Below are 20748 nucleotides of genomic sequence, written 5' to 3'. Positions count from 1 at the left end.
TGTCTCCAGTGCCGCACAACACGTGCTTATAAGCAATGAAAATGTTCATTGCTTATCTCAGATTCAGGTTTAACAGGGTGTCCTGACTTCATTTGCCAAATCAGATGACCCCGCATTGAACCAATCCAACCAAAGCCAGAGGCCTGGAACCTTCCTTCTCTGGCCCGTGTATTTGATCAGCGTTTCTCAAAGGGTGGCCAGCGTCAGCCACGCAGCTTCCTGTATCCCCTCCAGCCCTGGTGAGTCCTGCCTTTTGGGGCTGGTCCCAGCCCAGCCCCAGCCCTGTCTGAGATGCCGGAGGACAACAGAGAAGCCAGTGGTTGGCTGATGGGCCCGCTCTCTGCATTTGGCCTAACGATTTAAAGGTTCCCTAGCTGGGTGGGATCTCAGAAAGCATCTGTGCCAACCCCCTCGTTTCACAGAAACTGAAACTCTTAGATGTTCGACTGGGCTGCAGATTTCATCACTGAGCATCAGAAAGGCAGGTGGCCAGCTTCCGGGCCCAAAGCCTCATCCACGGGGCAGTCCCACCTCTCCCAGGAGGTAGTGACTATGGCGTGGCCACCTGGCCCCTTCCTGCCCTCACCAAAAATAGTGGTAACAGTTTCACTCTGATCACGCCGGTATCCAGGCTCACAGCAGGGAAGACGAGCCACCCGAGAGCTCAGTCAGGGTTGTAGTGGCCCTGACATCGGACTCACCCCCCCACCCCCGCACCTGTCTTTCCCAGTCGGTGCTGGGCATGGCTGCAGCCACATCTACAGGGGCTGCCCTCACCTGACCTCCTGCATTTGTGCCCTGGAGCTTACCTTCCTCTGAATCAGCCTCAGGGGGCGACTCAGAGGACACCCGGGTTGCCTTTCCCACTGACACTTGTATTTCCCACAAAAACACTGTTTTTGACGGCGGTCAGAGAGGCCTCCCAGGGTCCCCAGCCACAGGCAAGGTGTCACAGGCTTTTTCATTTTGTGCCAATCTGATGGTGGCAAGGCAAGATCTTGCTGTGACTTTAACTCGTGCCCTTCTACGCACACACACGCACACTTGTGCACAACTCGTGCTTGTGCTTTCTATTGAAAGTTAGGATTTGTTCTTGCATAAGTTGTTTATATCCTTTCCTCAGTTTGGACTTTTTCTTCCAAAAGTTTGCAGAAGCTTGTTTTATATTACATTAGTCATTCACCTGTCATATGGATAATACATGTTTTCTTATTCTCATTTGTCTTTTGCTTTTGTGGGCATCTTAAAGGAAGGTGGTTGCAGGTTTTCCCTAGTCATGGATTTCTATATGTCTGTCTTTTTCCTTGTAGCTTTTGGGGTTCTTGTGCACATATCAGATACCTTTGTCAAATCTTAACATCTCCGATAGCTACTTCAGATATTTTGCCTTATAAACATGTATTCTCAAAGTATTCAGAATAAAAATTAAAATAGTTGAAATGTACATTCAGAAACCAACAGTGCAGCTGTCATCACTGTTCACAGGAAGTTCACCGAACTGAACTTGACCAGAGCCGTTCACAGTCACAATACATGGCCGAGAGGAAATGCCCAAACCTCATGAAATGCGTTTCATCAAAGGCTGGAGGACAAAGGAGGTTTTGTCTCTTGGCACTTAAAATTGGCCGCATCCCACAGGTAAGCATTTCCCTCTCGCCTGTGAAGGCCTCCATGAGGGGAAATCTTTGGGTAAATAGAAATGAGGCAATTCCAGTTCCCAAGTGAGCCCCCAGACAGCCATGTAACTAGCCCCTTATCAGCAGGGCTTAGGTTCCTGGTGTTTGCAGGTCCACGTGCCCCTCGAGCCTCTCTTCTAAGTGACCTGGAGGCTGCCCGCTGCCGCCTGGGCTGAACGATGGGGCCCTGGGTCCTTCTAACCATTTTCATGCATTTCTAGTATTTTCTTCCATTTCCTGCTTTTCACTTGGATCCTTGCCCTCCATTGCACTTCAGAACCACTGACTTCTGGTTTTCCTTGTGCCTCTTCTTTCTTGGCCCTGCCCGTCTTCCACTTGGGGCATCTTCCATGGGGTTTGCGCTGCCACTATCTCGGCCATCCCGTGCAGCCTCACAGATCACATCGGGGTCCTGACCCTACTCTCCTACCCCAGAGGCAGCCACCCTCGGGAGTTCGGTGTAACCCACTCCCTGGCACATTCTGAGACCTTTCCTGGAGGTGGAGGGAGACGAGCAGCCGTGCCCACTGCCCACTGTCACATGCTCTAAATTTCTCTAGATGCACCACGTGGTCCAGAGCCATCTCCTACCGGCTGCAGGACCCGATCTGTGGACGTTTGCCCCCAGGGCTCCTGGGTACCCAGCCGGGGAGTTCCTCCTTTGGTGCTGCTCTCTGGGACTCCCTGCCTACGTGTGAGCACGTCGCTAGAGGATCTGCCCGCATGCAGCACGCCTGCGCTCCAGCCACAGTGGTTGCTGAAATGACTGCCTGCCAGAGTCTCTGTGCGCCAAGCATCACCAGCACGTGGTGCTGGGAGAAGGATTGCTGTCTGCTACGCGGATGGCAGCCAACTAGAACTGCACTGCTTTCTTGCTTGCTTTTCCTGGCTTAAAATTGAAGTTGCCCAGAAAAATCAAACATACAATTACCGTAGGATCCCGGAATCCTACTTGAAGGGGATCTCCCCACCAGAAGGGAAAGTGGGGCCTTGAAGCGATACTTGTCTCCCTGTGTTCACAGCAGCCTTATTCGCAATAACTAAAACATTTAAAACAACCCAAGTGTCCTCCGATGCATACCTGGATGAACAGAATGTGGTCCAGCCCCATAACGGAGTGTGATTCAGCCTTCAAAAGACAGCCGCTACACCACCACTGGACCAAGGTGTGATGGTCAGTGAGAGAAGCCAGACACAAAGACAGACACAGTATGACTCCACTTGTATGAGGTGCCTAGAGTCTTCAGACCCTAGACAGAGAGAGGAGGATGGGGAGGGGGCAGAGGCTGGGGAGGGGGAGTTAGAGTCTAATAGGAGTTTCCATTGGGGAAGATGGGCAGTTCTGGGGATGGACACACACCCACATGAACATACTTAGTGCCGCCAACCTGGACACTTAAAAATGGTCAAGATGCTACATTTGATGTTTGTTGTTTAGTTGCTAGGTCGTGTCTAAGTCTTTGCGACCCCATGGACTGTAGCTCACCAGACTCCTCTGTCCATAGGATTTCCCAGGCCAGAATACTGGAGTGGGTTGCCATTGCCTTTCTCCAGGGGACCTTCCAAACCCAGGGATCAAACCTGGCTCTCCTGTACTGGCAGGTGGATTCCTTAGCGCTGAGCCACCAGGGAAGCCCAAATTTGATGTTATCAGTACTTGATTACAGTTTCAAAATCCACATTGCTGTCTGCAGTTCAGGAGCTGGGACACCTTGCATACATTTTGTCAGCCTTCTGTGCCTCAGTTTCACCTCTCATATGAGCACTGGACAAGGTCACATAAAAGTAGGTCACAGGCTTCCCAGCAAGTCCAATTGTCAGAATCTGCCTGGCAATGCAGGGAACACGGGTTTCATCCCTGGTCAGGGAAGATCCCACATGCCACGGAGCAACTAAGCCTGTGAGCCGAAATTCTGGAGCCCACACACTCTAGAGCTTATGCCCCACAACAAGAGAAGCCACTGCACCACAATCAGAGAAAGCCCATGCAGCAACAAAGACCCAGTGCAGCCAAAAATAATAAATAAATCTTTAAAAAAAGAACAACAAACCCAGCAGATCAGAAAAGTGTCTGCACAGAACTGGGTGGTGTCCTGGCCACCCTTCCCCCCCGGGGCTGCGTCTCTCAGCAGCATTGTAGATGAGGAAACACATATCATTCCAGGGAGGATGGAGGCCTTACTGTCAAGGACAGTAAGTTTAGAGGAGGTAAATGACCTTCAGGTCCGAGGAGGTAGGAAGTGCCCAAGGTAAGACTTGCCCTGCTCTCGGCTGCTACGTTGGTCTTTGTAACTGGAGCCCTTGCTACCATGGCTTGGGAGCCAAATTTCGTTTGGAAAATACATTGAAAAATTCAGATCTGAATGACATACCATGTAATTCATGTTCTTTCGTGTTACTTTTGATAACTTTTTTTTTGGCCATGTGGCTTGTGGGATCCTAGTTCTGTGACCAGGGATCGAACCTGAGACCCCCCCCCCCACTGCATTGGAAGTGTGGAGTCTTAACCCCTGGACCACTAGAGAATGCCCCAATTCACACTGTTAATGTGTATGTTTCAGTGTGTTTAGTTCATTCACAGGGCTGTGCTGGGACAGGGGCTGATTTTCTGTTGAATTGTTGGAGGACTGGACACACCATTCCTACCACAATGCACAAGGTTTTTGATTTCTCAACATCCTCACCACCACTTGTTACTGATTCTTTTTTTTTTTTTTAATAATTTTTGACTGTAAGCCTCCTAGTGGGCGTGATACAGGGTCTCATTGTGGTTTGAACATACATGCTTAATTTCAGAACCCTCTAATCAGCGCTCTACTGTGTCATGGGGCACCTCAGCTTTTCCGGAGAACACCCTGACCTTGCCAGGCAGCCATCTGAAATGTTTATCATTTGCAACTCTTTGTTCTTGCCATTCAGATGGGCTTTCTTTCCAGATTGTTCTTCATAGTGTACAACCCAAACAGGTGGGGGAGCTGAGAGTGTGACATCCACAATGAGCTGAGCCAGCCCCACAGGGTGCGCGGGGGGCGGGGGGGGCGGTGCTTCTGCGGTGGCCGACACAACAAACAACAGATGTCAACTCTGAGAACACTTCAGATAGTGGACTGTCAGAGATTATAGACATTGTCACACTGCATCCAAACCACAACTTCCAGGCATATGCTGTTTACTAGACACTCACCTAAAACATATGTCTGTGGAAAGATCACATGTGAGGGAAGGAGAAAAACAAGATCTACTTGGCACCTAAGAACCAAGAGGGAGCTGGTGTAGTTATATTAATATCAGACAAACCTACAACATTTTAGGAATATGTTAAAATAGTTTCAAAATATATAAAGCACAAATGGACAGAACTCCATGGAGAAATAGACACATCTAGCACCTTAGAGGGAGGTTTCCATGGGCTTTCCTTGAAGGTGTTGCAGGAAGGGGGACCCCTTCCAGGGCCCAAAACTAGGCTCTTGTCTAACACTCGGAAATGAATTGTCCGAGGAGACACATGTGCTGACAAAGCAAGAGATTTTATTGGGAAAGGACACCCAGGTGGAGAGCAGTAGGGTAAGGGAATACAGGAGAACTGCTCCGCCGCATGGCTCAGGTTTTATGGTGATGGGATTAGTTTCTGGGTGGTCTTTGGCCAATCATTCTAATTCAGAGTCTTTCCTGGTGGTGCACGCATCACTCAGCCAAGATGGATGCTAGCGAGACGGATTCTGGGAAGTGGATGGACACGCAGGTGTCTCCTTTCAACCTTTCCCGAACTCTTCCGGTTGGTGGTGGCTTATTAGTTCCGTATTCCTTATCAGGATCTCTTGTTATAAAACAACTCATGCAAATGGATACTATGGTTCCTGGACAGGGTGGGCGGTTTCAATCAGTGTGCTTCCCCTAACAACTCTCCCCTGAGAGACTTCATACTCAAGATACTTCTTGGGAATTGGGGCGGAGGTCTCTTTCTTCTGTAACTTCTTCCTGCTGTGCATGGGCATAGGCCTGCCTAGCAGAGCAGAAGTCTCTCTCTACCAGATCTAACTCAAGGTATTTTTGGCCTGAAACCAGCATTCACCCTTATAATAACAGCAATTTAGTTTGAAACTGATGGCCCCTCTCAGAGATGAAATAGACAGGGGCCAAACAGGAGACCTAACAGGATGGTCATCTCTGGTCCCCGGAAACAGAAGGCAACATTTGGGGTGAGGGTTGCAGGGTTTGTGACCCTTTTTGATTGGTTGGTGGTGAGGCAATAGAACTGTGCCCCAGGAATCTTGTGTTCAGTCTGAAGTTACCATCCTCCACCTGGGTGAGGGCTCAAAGACATTGTTATGCATATTTCTTTGAGTAGGAACCAGGACTCTGTCTGGAGGCTGCCTGGTCCAGGAACTAAGATCTCCCAAGATGCCTGGTGCAGCCAAAAAGAAAAAGACTTAGAACTACAGTAATAGAAAGAAGGAAATAATAAAACTGGTGGCTGACAGTGAAAGTGGTATTTAAAGTAAAATTTACAACTTTATGTGCTTACGTATCTGCATTATTTTTACTGAGCCAAAACATACTAAGTGTAACCACCGGAACTTTCCATACACACAGTGGAGGCGCCATCAAACTCAACCCCAAAGCAAACTCTCCAGATTCCTTTTGCAGTTCTAGACATTGGTATGAAAGGAAGGTCACAGTGACATCCATACCCGTATTGGCATGTTCATTCCTTTTTATCACTGAGCAGCAGTCTGTGATATGGAGGTCCCGCAGCTCCATCAGTGAGCATTTATTTAGTTTGTTTCAAGATGGGGGATCATAGGAGAATAGCTGCCGTGGACATGCAGGTACAAGTCTTTGTATGGACTTGTGCATTCCTTGCTTTTTGCTACACACCTAAAAGGGGAATGGGCTTCCCTGGTAGCTCAGTTTGTAAAGAATCATCCTGCAATGCAGGAGACTCCGGTTTAATTCCTGGGTCAGGAAGATCAACTGGAGAGGGGATAGGCTACCCACTCCAGTATTCTTGGGCTTCCCCTGTGGCTCAGCTGGTAAAGAATCCGCCTGCAATGTGGGAAACCTGGGTTTGATCCCTGGGCTGGGAAGACTCCCTGGAGAAGGGAATGGCTACCCACTCCAGTATTCTGGCCTGGAGAATTCCATGGACTGTATAGTCCATGGGGTCGCAAAGACGACTGAGCGACCTGCACTGCACTTAGAGGGGGAATGGCTGGCTGAGGGGGGCTGGGTAGGTGAAGTTCAAGTTCGTAAGAAAAGTGGCTAGCCAGGGTTGCTCCGCGGTTGGCTCCACTCCCTTGCCGACACTTGGTATGACCAGTCTTTTTAGTGTTAGTCATTTTGGTGTGTGTGTGCACAGCCATGTCCTTGCAGTCTTCTCAGGCGTTTCCCCGGCGACCGACGAGGCTCAGCAGGAGGCGGGGGCGGGACTGTGCAAGGAAGAGGGAGGAGGAGGGAGGAGGCGGGAGGAGGAGGGAGGAGGCGGGAGGAGGCGGGAGGAGGCGGGGAGAGGCCCGCAGGGAGGAGCGCCGGCCCGCTGGCCCCAACCGCCGGACCCGCCGGCCGGCGCGGGGTGTCTTCCGCTTCTGAGCGGTGGCCTCGCCCAACCTCTCTGCCAGCTTGGCTACGGACACCTCCGACACTGACCCCAGAAGAAAGACAGCAAAAGGGGAGAGTTGTCAAATGCATCCTTTCTGGCTTTTCAGAAACGGGTCGTGCCACTGTATTCCAGAAAGTAAAGACAAGCTTCCAAGTGCATCTAATGAAACTGAAAGAACCTTCCTGAGAGTGGCACATAGGCCGACTCCCCGTGGTTCTCCCTCCCGGGCTCAGTTCCAAGAGTCCAGGCCGGGCGGGGTGCTCCATGGATACTTCTGGCCTGACTGACGGTCTGACCTGGTTTCCAGACTTGACAAAGAATCCCTACCCACCCCACCAAAAACAAACACACCACAAAGAAAACCTCAGATTCTTTGCACCGAAATATTGGTGCACAGTTCAAAAATTAAAAATTAGCTAAGACAATCCAAAAGCAGATTCAGAAATGAATATACCATAACCTGGGGCTTCCCTGGTGGCTCAGCAGTAAGGAATCTGCCTGCCAATGCAGGACATGTGGGTTCGATCCCTGGGTCGGGAACATCCCCTGGAGAAGGAAATGGCAACCCACTCCAGTATTCTTGCCTGGAGAATCCCATAGACAGAGGAGCCTGGCGGGATATGGTCCACGGGGTCGCAAAGAGCTGGACACGACTCAGCGACTATGTGACTACACAATGCCATAACCAAGTGGAGTTCATTCCAAGAGTGAAGAGGTGATTCAACTACAAATGATGTTACTATAATTAGCAATATTAATACATCCAAGGAGGAAAACATGACATCAGTAGATCTCAAAAGCATATTTGAAACAATTCCACCCAAAAGAATGGAAAGTGGGGATTGGGACAGGTACTTATACATCAGTGTTCACAGATGAGTGGACAAAGTGTGGTAGAGACACACAGTGGAGTGTCCTTCAGCCTTAAAAAGGAAAGAAATTCTGATACATATTTCAACACGGACAAACCTTGAAAACATTATGCTGAGTGAAATAACCCAAGACACAACTGGACAAAGAGTGTATGATCTATGGTATGGGGTCCCTAGTGCAGCCCAGCTCACAGAGGCAGAAAGCAGGATACTGGGTGCCAGGGCCTGGGCACTGGGAGGGGACAGAGCTTCAGTTGGGGAGATGGAGAGAGCTCTGGGGATGGATGGTGGTGATGGCTGCACACGAGTGTGAATGATCTGAACTTCAATACCACTGACCTGGACAGTTCAAAGTGGTCAAAATGGTAATTGTTAAAAAAAAATCAGTTCACTTAATAACACAGGAATTGAAATAGATGGCGTTCCAGTTCACTATCCACCCCAGAACGGTGGCTTAAAGCAACACCAAAGGTCCATTTGGCTGGTGGGTCCAGATCACAGGCAGGGCTCATCTTTGTTCTATGTGGTGTCAGCTGGGGCCAGCCCACTGAGGGCTGGGCATCTTTGCCAAGATGCCACGTGGGCAAGTGGGTGCTGGATGGTCCCTCTGCACACGTGCCCCTCTGGGTCACCCCCCTCACAGTGTGGGACCTGTGAGGGTGATCCTCGCAAGAGATGGAGTTCGCTTTGGATGTTACTAATTTCTTCTGCCAGACCCCATCTAGTCAAGGCAGTCATAAAGGCCCGCCAAGGGCCAAGGGGACTCTACCTTCTGATGAGGGAGTGGAAATGTTCTGGAAGAGCAAATGGTGTGGGGGGTATCACTCCAGCCATTGTTGGAAAGTTAAATCTGTGATAGAGGCTAGCTTCAAAAGCTGATATATGATACATATGCATGCGTGCCAAGTCACTTTCATCATGTCTGACTCCATGCGACTCTATGGACTGTATAGCCAGCCAGGCTCCTCAGTCCATGGGATCCTCCAGGCAAGAACACTGGAGTGGGTTGCCATGCCCTCCTCATGATATATATATCTCAAGCCAAAAGGCTAGATGAGTTACTGTCTGGATCCTTCACTCTGGGGAATAATTTTGAGGATTAATCTGGGTTGTTTTGTTGTTCAAGTCGTGTCTGGCTCTTTGCGACCCCATGGACTGCAGCATGCCAGGCTCCTCTGTCCTCCACCTCCATCCAGGAATCCATCCACCCTGCGTTTGCCTTCTTTCTCACCTCTCAGCCCTGCTGACCCCACAGCTCTTGCTGCTGGGGGTCCCTCAGTAAGACATACTTCTGGGTAGAAGTCAGTGAGAAAGCCCACCTGACACCCACCATCTCATCACTTTAAGTCCCAGGGGGAGGCGGCTTCCCCCACACTGCAGCAGCTTTTGACCTGCTCAGGCGTGAACCACAACTACAGTCACCCAGCCTCTTAGCTCCCGGTGCCTCTGCTATGGCAGGAAATTCTTGTCTAGGACGTAAAAGTTGTAAATAACTTTATTGCTGATTTCAGGAGCTTCCTCAAAATCCATTTATCCAAACATGGCCTTCTTTAACCAGCCCTCATCAGGGTGATGGCCTCCAACCGAGCATCACAGCCCCGGCTTTGCAGAGGGCCCTTGTTCTTGTAGTTACCTTCAAAGCCCTGGCTCAGCAGGGTCCACGAGTCCTGAGTCAGGTTGGCTCCATCCCCATCAGATCCCATCATTAAAAGTCCAGCCTTACAGCAGACTCAAAAAATCTAATTAAAAACATCTCACCCCTGACCTGGCCCTTCCAAGAAGTCTCTAAGGCTCTGACAAGGTCATGGTCTCTCTCAGTGCAGGCTGAAGTGATTTTGGCCTGGCCTGACCAAGAATCATCTTGGTGACTTCACAGGGGAGTGAGTGGGCGCCAACAGGGGCCTAGGGGTCTTAACTTGTGAAATCTGACACCAACATCCTTTCCTAGTCCCTTGTTACATCACACTGGGAACAAACAGACCATCCTGTCCCCAAGACAAACAATTCTGGGACTGGGCATCCTTTCCCACTGCGTTGTCAAACTGGGAACAGAGCAGAGTACACGAGCTTCTGGCTCCAGGACAAACTTGGTCCAGGAAGGTAAGACTGTAACCCAACCCTAGGTGAAGACCCAACCCTAGGCTGTGTCCACCAATCAATCCACAGTGACCATGTCATACCCTTGGCTTGCCCCCAGATTCCCACCTGGATATCACTGCGCACTTTCCTGGCTCCGAGTCTTTTTTCTAGGTTCCTCGGTCGAGGTGGTGTCCTTCCTCATCGCCTTTGCACTGAGTCCAGTAAACTCAGCTTTGCCAGATCAAAAGGTTTTGCCTGTGGTCTTTGAGGTGTCTGCTGCCAACAGCTGCAATTGGGAAAAGGTGGGAGGGGGCCCCCATGGTCACCCCGAGTGGCTGCACACAGGTAGCAAGGGACCACACACACACACACATATGTATCCCCAACTTAGGTTGTGTTAGGTTCCCAAGTTAATTAGGCAAAGAGGAAGAATTGTGTTCAAAGCCAGATGGTGGCACCAGGTTGGGGGAGATGTGGCCCCAGCCCCCAGCAGGCCTCAGCCAGGCAGGGTCCCCCAAGTCTCATTCCTTATTACACTCCCTGGGCTCACCCCACTGTGAGAATGCCTCCGTGAAAGGTAAGAACAGTTTGGTGAATACAAACTTTGCATATCATTCCATATCATGTGTGGTTCTTATTGGATTCGGTTTTTCTACTTTTTGAGACTATTTTGACATATACCCAAGAATGGAATTGCTGGGTCCTGTGGTAGTTCTATTTTTATTTTTTAAAGGAATCTCCATACTGTTCTCCATAGTGGCTGCACCAACTTATCCATTTCACCAACGGCGTATGACGGTTCCCTTTTCTCCATGTCTTTGCCAACATTTGTTATTTATTTGTAGTCTTTTTGATGCTAGCCATTCTGACAGGTGAAGATTTGTACAGTTTTGCATGGCAAGTACCAGGAACAAAGTTAAAAACTTTGTTTTTAAAATGTCCCAAATAAGGATAGACTACTTGGAACACAGATCATCCTGGATATGGAAAAAACTCTCTGTTCCCGATAAGAAAAAGATGTAACTAGGTCACTCACATGGAAAGAAACTCAAAAGGGCCCATGAAGAACATCCAACACCACTCAAACCGAAAGAAATGCACATAAAAAGCAAGCTATGCTTTTTCGCCAGTGAATTGGCAAAGGTGAAACTTTGGCCAATACCTGGTGTCTTGGAGGCCACATGGGCTATGTCTACGAAAATGAGCTAGTGATCCAGCTCCTGAGGGTCTCGCCTAAAAACTACCATTGCCTCAGTGTGTAAAAATACACGTGCAAGGAAGCAGGATTGTTTGTAGTGGCAAAAGCACAAAGAGAAGAACTGGAAACAACCTAAGTGACTCCCCAACAGAGGACCACGTACATCACTTGACAGCGTATCCAGACAGTGTCTGCTTCGCAGTTCCACAGAGGAGCAAAAGGGGGGGTCCACCTGCGAGCAGCCTTTGGGCATCCAGCTGGACATGGGGTGGGCTGGGGGAGCACCGTTTTGAGCAGTAGCTGGTGGACCGTGGAGGCTGGCATGGTTGCTCTCTGCTCTTGGGGAGGAGATGATGCAGGAAGGGAAATTCAGAAGGGCTTTGTCTTCCTTCATATACTATACTCCTAGGCTGTTTGGGGTTCTCCATGGGAAGCAGGTATTTTTAAAAGGCAAGGTTTGTTTAAAAAAAAAAGACTCTAAAAATGTTCTGGCTAGGAAAAAAACTGACCACATGGTGGCCAGGAATGGGACTACTGATCCCAGGTTGGCTTTGCTCCCAGCCTGCTCACTGGTTGCCTTAGTAACAGGCTAAGAGAGGGGGAGCCAGTTATCTTGGGGAGCCATTAAGGCAGTGACTCAGCAGAAAACCTAGCCCAAGAGGGAGGTCTCCATTCACTGTTTGTGCCTGCTGACTTTCATTCTCTTTTAGAAAAATAACAGTGAGGGAGGATTTCTGATGTCACATCTGCAATCTGGCAAGAGGATAAAAAAAATGAAGGTTTTAGGATGCGTCGACCCTCTCTTCTAAATTGTCACTAGCAGAGTGATGTCTCTTCTGTCCCTAGGAGACCACGGGGCCCCTGCCCTCTGCCAGCCATTCCTTTGGCTCTACTGAATCTGCAGCTTCTACTTGTGGCCCGGCATCCCAGAGCCTCCTGCTGATGGCGTAAAGCAAGCTTCCTTTTGCAACTAGTGGCTCCTAGAGCACAAGCAAGCCGAAAACACCACCCAGCATTAGCTGGAGAGCTTAGTGTGGTTCATCCGTTCAACAGAGAGAAAAGCAAAGGGACATAGCTTTGCTTGGATTTGGTTCTGGCTTGCTGGGGCACAGATCTGTCTTGACCAATGTTATAGTTTAATTTCTGAGTTTTATGAAGAGACCCAAGTGGCAGGAAAGGAGGCAGAGGGGAGAGATATACAGTGTGGAAGAAGATAAGATGTGTTGGCTAGCTGTGTTGGGAGTATGAGTGAGGGAATGGGAGGTGTCAAGAATAACTTGTGGTGACTTTTCATTCTGGTCACAATTGATAAGAGTATATCAGAACTAACTCTCCCTGGAAACACCTTGAGAAGTTGGTCAAAATGTACATTTTTCAAGAACAATTTGTAGTCACTGGAGAACAAGGCCTACTCAAGTGGCTACAGAGGAAAGAGGACAAAAGCAATATTTGAAGAGATAGTCGCCAGGAACTTTTCAGAAGTGACAAAAAGACATCAGATCCTAGGTTCAAGGAGGTTACAAACATTGAGCAACATAGATACAAAGAAAATCACAGCTAGGCACCAGGCGCCTCACACAGTCAAACTGTTGAAAATGCAAGACAGAGAAAACTATTCGAAGCAGCTAGAATGAAATGAAACATTGCTTGCAGAAGCATTATAATAAGACTGGTAGTGGGCTTTTCTGGAGAAGGAAATGGCAACCCACTCCAGTGTTCTTGCCTGGAGAATCCCAGGGACAGGGGAGCCTGGTGGGCTGCCATTTATAGGGTTGCACAGAGTTGGACACGACTGAAGTGACTTAACAGCAGCAGCAGCAGCAGCAGTGGGCTCTTCAATAGAAATAATGAAAGGTGATAGGATGATACCTGAAACAGTGCCAAAAGGGAAAAGTTGCCAACCTGGAGTTTTATACCCAGAAAAATAACCTTTAAAGATGAAAGTGAAATAAATACATTTCAGGCAAAGGTTGGGGAAACTCAATGCCAGCCTACCTATCCTGTAAGAAATACTGCAGGTAGTTCTTCAGGCTGAAGGGAAATGCCCCTGCACATGAAAAGGTGTTCGACACCATTAACCATTAAGGAAGTAGAAACCTGCAAACTACAATAAGTTGGCCCTTCACACCTACTAGAATGGTGCTCGTCAAAAGGACAGACAGTAACTTGGGACCCTCACACGTTGCTGGCGGGGCTGTAAAATGGTGCAGCCCTTGTGGAAATAGACAGAACTTCAAAATGTTCTATGTAAGTTATCATACCACCTAGCAATTCCACTCCCAGAGAAATGAAACACAACCACAGGAAAACATACACAAATGTTCATAGTGGCACTATTCATAGGCACCTCAAAGTGGAAACAACCCACATTTCCATCTATGGAAGAATGGATTAACAAAGTGTGTTCTCTCCGTATGATGGCATATTATCCAGCCATCAACAGGAATGGAGGTCTGACACAGGCTGCAATGTGGCTGAACCTGAAAGTCATGCTACTCAGGGAAAGAAGTCAGACACAACAGATCACATTTATGTGCAATGTCCAGAATAGCTAAAATCATAGAGAGAGCAAATAAGTTAATAATTGCCTTGGGTTGGGGCTTCCCAGGTGGCGCTAGTGGTAAAGAATCTGCCTGGCAATGCAGGAGACTCTGGTTTGATCCCTGGGTTGGGAAGATTCCCTGGAGGAGGACATGGCAACCCACTCCAGTGTTCTTGCTGGGAAACTCCCATGGACAGAGGAACCTGGCGGGCTACAGTCCACGGGACCACAGTCGGACATGACCGAGTGACTAAGCATAGCCTTGGGCTGGAAGGGGGACAGGGAAACACAGGCAGTGACTGCTGATGGGCATGCCATTTCCTTTTGCAGCTTGGAACAAGTGAACACTATGGTATGTGAGTTATAGCCAAGAAAGGGTGTCACAGACCCCAGCATAGTCACCCCAGCCCTCTTGATAAACACGTCAAGGAGCCCCACATTTCCTCTGCGTACAGAGGTCCATCCAAAGAATATTTGCTATTTAAAGTGTTATTCAAAAAACATTGACGTCTAGGTCATGGGCCCCATAGAGGGGATTTGGTGATGTTTGCAGGAGTCAAGAGCAGAAAACAGCGGAGGATGGTTCATACTCATTAATGGCTCTGGTGGTGATGTTATCCTCTCATTATTTTCTTGACCCTATTTTCAGCCAAGAGATGAAGTCATTTGAGAAATAAAGCAAGGGAGGGATGGAGGGATCCAGGGTGGAAGACCAGAGCAGCAGGAAGGCATACAGAGCATTAGCAAGGGAATCTATGCGGTTGATGCAGCATAAGTGAAACCATGCAGACACTATGAAGCCAGGAGTGCTGGGGGAGGGGTATGTGCAGGCTGCAGACCTGATCCGCAGGGTAACCCAAGAGGGATGACACTAGTGACATTGAAAGAATGTGAGAAAGGAAAAAGGAAGGAACACAGAGCAGATGGGACAATATGGGCATCTCAGGAGGGAGAATGGGGTGTCACTGGTTAATGGGCACAGGGTTTATATTGGTAATGATGAGAAAATTGGGGGGTTTCAATGGTGGTGATGGTTACACAACACTGTGAATGTATCCAGGGCCACTGAACCGGATACAAATGGTTCACATGATAAATATTATGTCATATATATTAACCACAATAAACACACACACAACCATATGGGCAATTACATTAAAATGTCAGTGGATAAACAATGATTGCCAGGCTGGATTAAATGGAAAAAAAACCAACAGTATGTTGCTTACAAGAGTCACATTGTATTTTGAAAAAAAACAAAACAAAACAAAACACACAGCTATCTTAAGATAGAATTGACATAAATTCAACTGCACGTAATTGGAAGCCTAGACCTCTGAAAGTTCTATCTATGAAACTGTTACCTCCAAAAGTTTCTCCTCCCTCTTGGTGACTCCCGTCTCTCGCACCTCCATCCCCACCCATTCCTAGACCAGCCACCCACCAGCTTTTGGCCAGGAGAGATAAGTTTGCATTTCCTAGAATTGTGTGCTTTTTTTGGTCTGGCTCCTTTCACTCAGTGTAGTTACTCTGAGTCCAATAGTTCATTCCTTTTTATTGCTAAGTTTTCCTCTGTTGTATGAACACACAGTTCACGCAGTCACCTGATGGCTGTTTGGATTGTTTCCACTGTCTGGTTGTTGTGATTAGAGCAGCTGTGAACACTCACGTACAAGTCTTGGTGTGGATGGATGCATTTGCTCCTCTCAGATGCTAGCTGGGGAAAAGTGTATCATCATATAAGTGGATGATGCCATTTTAAGACACTGTCAAACCATTTTCCAAAGTGGCTGACCCATTTGACATTCCCAGCAGCAGTGGAGGAGAGCTCCAATTGTTCTATGATTTATGTGGAAATGCAAAGAGCCTAGAAAAACTGGAAGATCGATCTGGAAGAAAAACAAGATGATCTAGAACAACAAACCTGAAGGCTCAACGCTCACAGAAATAGAGACTTGCTCTAAGGCAGCAGTAATGAAGCTGATACGGTGCTGGTAGAGAGAAGGCAGAAAGCCTGGTGTAATGGAACAGAGAACAGAGCTGGCCAGAAGGTTGATGACAAAGTCCCCACTGTGACCCACTGGGGAAGGATGGTCTTTTTACTTACTGGTGGAGGCTTCCCCAGTAGCTCAGGGTAAAGAATCTGCCTGCCAAGTAGGCAATACAGGAGACATAGGTCTGATTCCTGGGTCAGGAAGATCCCCTGGAGAAGGAAATACCATGGACATAGGAGCCTGGTAGGTGACAGTCCATGGGGTAACAAAGAGTCAGACGCGACTGAGCGACTGAACATACGTGGGAGAGACAGGATATCCACGTGGGGCAAAAAGGACAGCTTGATGTCAACCTGTCACCAGAAACAAAAATCAACTTGAGGTATCGCATGGACCTAAATATGAAATGTAAAATAATGAAGTGTCTAGAAGTCAAAGGAGAATATCTTTATGACCCTGGAGGAAGCCAAAATCTCTTAAGCAGAGCACAGACCAACAGAAAAGATCTTAACAGAAAAGATCTCTTAACCCAAACAGAAACGATCACTATGTTGGGCTTCATTAAAATTAAGAACTGTTCCTCAAAAAATGTCATTCAGAGCGTGAAAAGATAAAGCCTAGAGTGGCAGAAGATGCTATGGGACACTTGTCATCCAAGACAAATCCTCTGAATGGACACAGAAGCCCTGCATATCAACAAGGGCCTCATCAGGCAGTGTGCCTTTCCCAGGAGCGGACCTGCAGATGGCCAACAAGCAGATGGACACTGACCATGAGTCATCAGGGAAATGCAAACCAAAACCACAATGAGATAGCCCTTCATAGCCCTTTTGGAATGACTACAGTGAAAACACGCAGAGAACACCAAGTATCCGTGAGGATGTGGAGCAACTGGAATGGTCATGAACTGCTTGGGGAGAGGGGGTAAACTGGTGCAGCCACACTGGAAGACATCTGGCAGGACCCGCTACAGCTGACCACATGCATCCCATGTGTATATGTGCCTGGGTTGCTCTGGTACTGTGTCACCCAAGCTGAACTGAAATTTCTGAATTTCCCAGAACTCCCCTCCACATGTGATCCCAGGTCAAGGTTGGCCTCACGAGAAATTTGGGTGCAATCTGGCAGATGAGGAGGGGGTAGAAAGGCTGGTGGAGGGTGGAGTGCCTTTGTGGTTTGGAGTTGAGAACTGTGGGAAGCGTGGCTGCAGGTTGCTGCACATGTGACCTTGTGTACTGGCTTGTCTGTGGGCCACTTGCACCATGGGGATACGGTGAGACCAACACAGGCTTCACTGGGGTTTGCTTTCCCATGAATGGCTGTCTCTCCTTTTCAGAAGCCAGGACTGCTGAGCTGAGGTCCAAGAGAGGCAGAGGCTACAGCCTCACACACCCCGGCAGGCCGAACCTTATCTGTAACCAATAGTGGTTCTGCCTCTAGGCGAAACCCTAGTGCATAGAACATCCAAGAGAAATGCAGGCATCCATCACCAAGACGCACACAGAAATGTTCACGGCACCTTTATTTATACCAGCCCCTGACTGAAAACAACCCAGACATCCGTGAAGGGGAGAAGGGGTGAAATGTGGTCTGCGTGTGCAATGGAAGAGCACGCAGGCACGAAGGCCTGTCTGCTGCTACTGCTCGGCTGCATCTCTGAACAACGTGCTGAGTGAAAGAAGCTAGCCACAACAGGGCCCGTCTACGCGGTTCCATTTCTGGGAAGTTCAGGAACAGAGCAGACCCTTCTGTGTTTGAAGCCAGCAAAGTGGTCCTCTTTGTGTAAGGAAATGCCCTTGTGCTGGTTTTCAACACGTCCATGAATCCTCTGACACTCCTCGCACCAAAAGCTGGACTGTAATCACTTCCCTCTTGAGGATACAGTGGAAAGCAGACTGAAACTAGTGATATGGCCTCCAGCAGGCCATCTCAAGGGGCTCACTCTTAGAAGCAAGCCCCCATGCTGGGAAGAAACCATGTGGCCACGAAGCAGCAGTATGCGCAGGTAGGTGTCCCGGCCCTGGCAGGGTACTCGGCAAATCCCCAGTGTCAACCACCAGACACGTGCAGGAGCCTGAGTGGTCCCAGCAACCAGCCTTCTGGCTACTCCAGCTGACACTGAGCTGTACCCATCAGAGGCCTGCCCATATTGCGGGTTCGCAAAATAAATGTCATCGTTTCAGCCCGTTTTGAGGTGGTTATTTGGGACAATAGATAACTGGTGCTGACTTAGATCTCAGTGGTGGCTGTCACCTGGCTGTCTATAGCCAAACAACATCAGTGAGCTGGGAATCCAATGTTCTATTTTGTCATTTAGGTTTATGGCACCTGCAAGACATCAAAGAGGACATGTCTGGTAGGCATCTGGGTGAAAAGGAGTGAGTGGAGGTAGTGAAGGGGTGGCGTAGAGGATACAGCAGGCAACATAGCAGAAGTAGCACCCAGGGGCCCGGAGGATGAAGTCAGAAGAGGGTCACGAGATTCAGTAACATGGTCAGTGGTGTCTTGGACATCACTTTGGTGGAATGGTCAGGTTGAAGCCAGATTAGAAAGGTTTGAAAAGGAAATGGGAAAAAAGTAAGAAAAGAGACAATTATTTTGAGACCTTTGTACATAAAGAGGAATAGAAAATTGGGGTTATGATTTGGAGAAAGGTGCTGGGTCAAAGGAATGGTTCAAGCTACTAACCAACCTACTGTAAAGCATGGGGAATTCTACTCGATACCTTGTGGTGACTGACCTATAACGGAAAAGAATCTAAAAAAGAACAGATACATCTATAGTGTATAAGTGAAAAGGATAGATATATTTATAGTGTATAAGTGAAACACTGTTGTACACCTGAAACAACATTGTTAACCTACTGCATCTCAAGAAAAATTAAAATCAAATCACATGAGACTGGAAAAAAAAGAAAGAATGGAAGCTACTAGAACATATTTGATGAAAGTAGATCCAGGAGTGAGGAACAAATGGATCCCACAGGAGAAAGATGGGGTCATCTTAAGACTGAAGAATTCCTCAGAAAAGAGGGGAATGTTGTGACTAGAAAACTAGACAAAATATCTGAAACAACTATTTTTAGATATTGGACAACTGGCAGTATCAGATTGTGATCAGAAGGAAAACAAATGTCGTGACCACTACGAGCAGCCTGGCATTTCTGCCTAGAGGTACCTTCCAGGATATGATGCAGCTCCCGAGTAGAACCAGTGGTCTCAGTTATTAGAGCTAACAAGCCAACAGGAGAGAAATAATAGAATACAAGAAACATGTGATTAATCAAAAGATATTAGGGACAGAGGAAAAGAGGAACAAAGGACAGATGTGACAAATAGAAAATAAAAAGCAGTTGATAGACGGAAACCTCACCATCACATGTAAATGGACTAAACAGATCAATTTAAAAAGATAGAGATTATGAAACTGGTTAAAGAAGATAAACCAAAACAAAAAGTAACACTGAACCATATGCATCTATAAGTGCACTTTAAATTCAAAGACACAGAACTGAAAAAAAGGCTATACCAGCGAACAAATTAAGCACAAGGAAGTTGGGAGTAGCCACTTATATCCACACCAGACAAAGCAGACATCAAAAGAAAGAACATTACCAGAGATAAAGAGGGGCATTTCATGATATTGAAAGAGCCAATTTATAAAGAACACAATCCTAAACGTGTATGTACCCAATGAGAATGTCAAAATACATGAAGCAAAATCTAAAAGAATTGAAAGGTGAAAGATAGAGTTACAGCTGGAGACTGCAATCCAGAGACTTGAACACTATCAACCATCTTGACCTGACACTTATAGAATACTCCACCCAACTGCCGAATATACACTCTTTCCAAATACACATGGAACATTCACCAAGCTAAACCATATGTTAAGTCATGAAGCAAGTCTCAATTATTTTCAAAGGAATGCAACTATACAGAGTAAATTCTCTGACCACCACAGAATTAAAAAACACATAACATACAGGTATCTGTAAAATCCTCAAATATTTGGAAACTAAATACACCTCTAAGTAAGACATTAGTTAAAGAAAATAATCACAAGGAAAAGCAGAAAACATTATAAATTGAATGACAATGAAAATAACATATCTAAATCAGTAGGATGCAGCTAACAGTATTCTCAAAGGGAATTTATAGCTTTAAATGCTTATATTAGAAAAAGAAACTTTTAAAATCACTGATTTAGGATTATACTTTAAGAATCTGGAAAAAAGATGAGCAAATTAAACCCCAAATAAGAAAGGACATGATAGTGGAACTTAATAAAAGAGAGAAAATGGACAATAGAGAAAAAATCAGTGAAACCAAACTTGCTTCTTTGAAATTATCAATAAAATTGATAAGCCTCTATTTAGGCTGATCAAAAAAAAAGGAAAGACGTGGGACTTCCCTGGTGGCCCAGTGGTTGGGAGTCCATCTGCCAAAGCAGGAGACATGACTTCAATCCCCAGTCCAGAAAGATCCCTCATGCTGCAGAGCAACTAAGCTCATGAGCTGTAACTACTGAAGCCTGTGCACCCCAACAAATAGTAGCTTCCACTCACCACAACTAGAGAAAGCCTGTGTGCAGCAGTGAAGACCCAGCACAGCCAAAAATGAAATAAATTCAGAAAAAGGAAACAAACAAATTACCAGTATTGGGGATGAAAGAGGGGCTATTGCTATATATCCTACAGATCAAAGGGTAAGGGGGCATTATTAAGTTTATGTCAACTTAGATGAAACAGGCAAATTCCTTGAAAGACACCAATTGCTAAAACTGACA

General features: G+C 47.3%; 1 long non-coding RNA gene across 1 annotated transcript; it reads left to right on the top strand.

The window, feature by feature from the left end:
- The first annotated feature begins 1490 nt into the window (after positions 1–1490).
- Positions 1491–2734, top strand: LOC113887871. The gene is made up of 2 exons (XR_003509846.1): positions 1491–1638; positions 2237–2734. It is a non-coding gene; the product is annotated as an uncharacterized LOC113887871 (long non-coding RNA).
- The last annotated feature ends 18014 nt before the right edge of the window (positions 2735–20748 follow it).

This window comes from Bos indicus x Bos taurus, chromosome X, assembly GCF_003369695.1.
Source record: "Bos indicus x Bos taurus breed Angus x Brahman F1 hybrid chromosome X, Bos_hybrid_MaternalHap_v2.0, whole genome shotgun sequence".
Lineage (NCBI taxonomy): Eukaryota > Metazoa > Chordata > Mammalia > Artiodactyla > Bovidae > Bos > Bos indicus x Bos taurus.
Note: the sequence above shows the minus strand (reverse complement) of the source record. Positions and strands in the feature narration are given on the sequence as shown.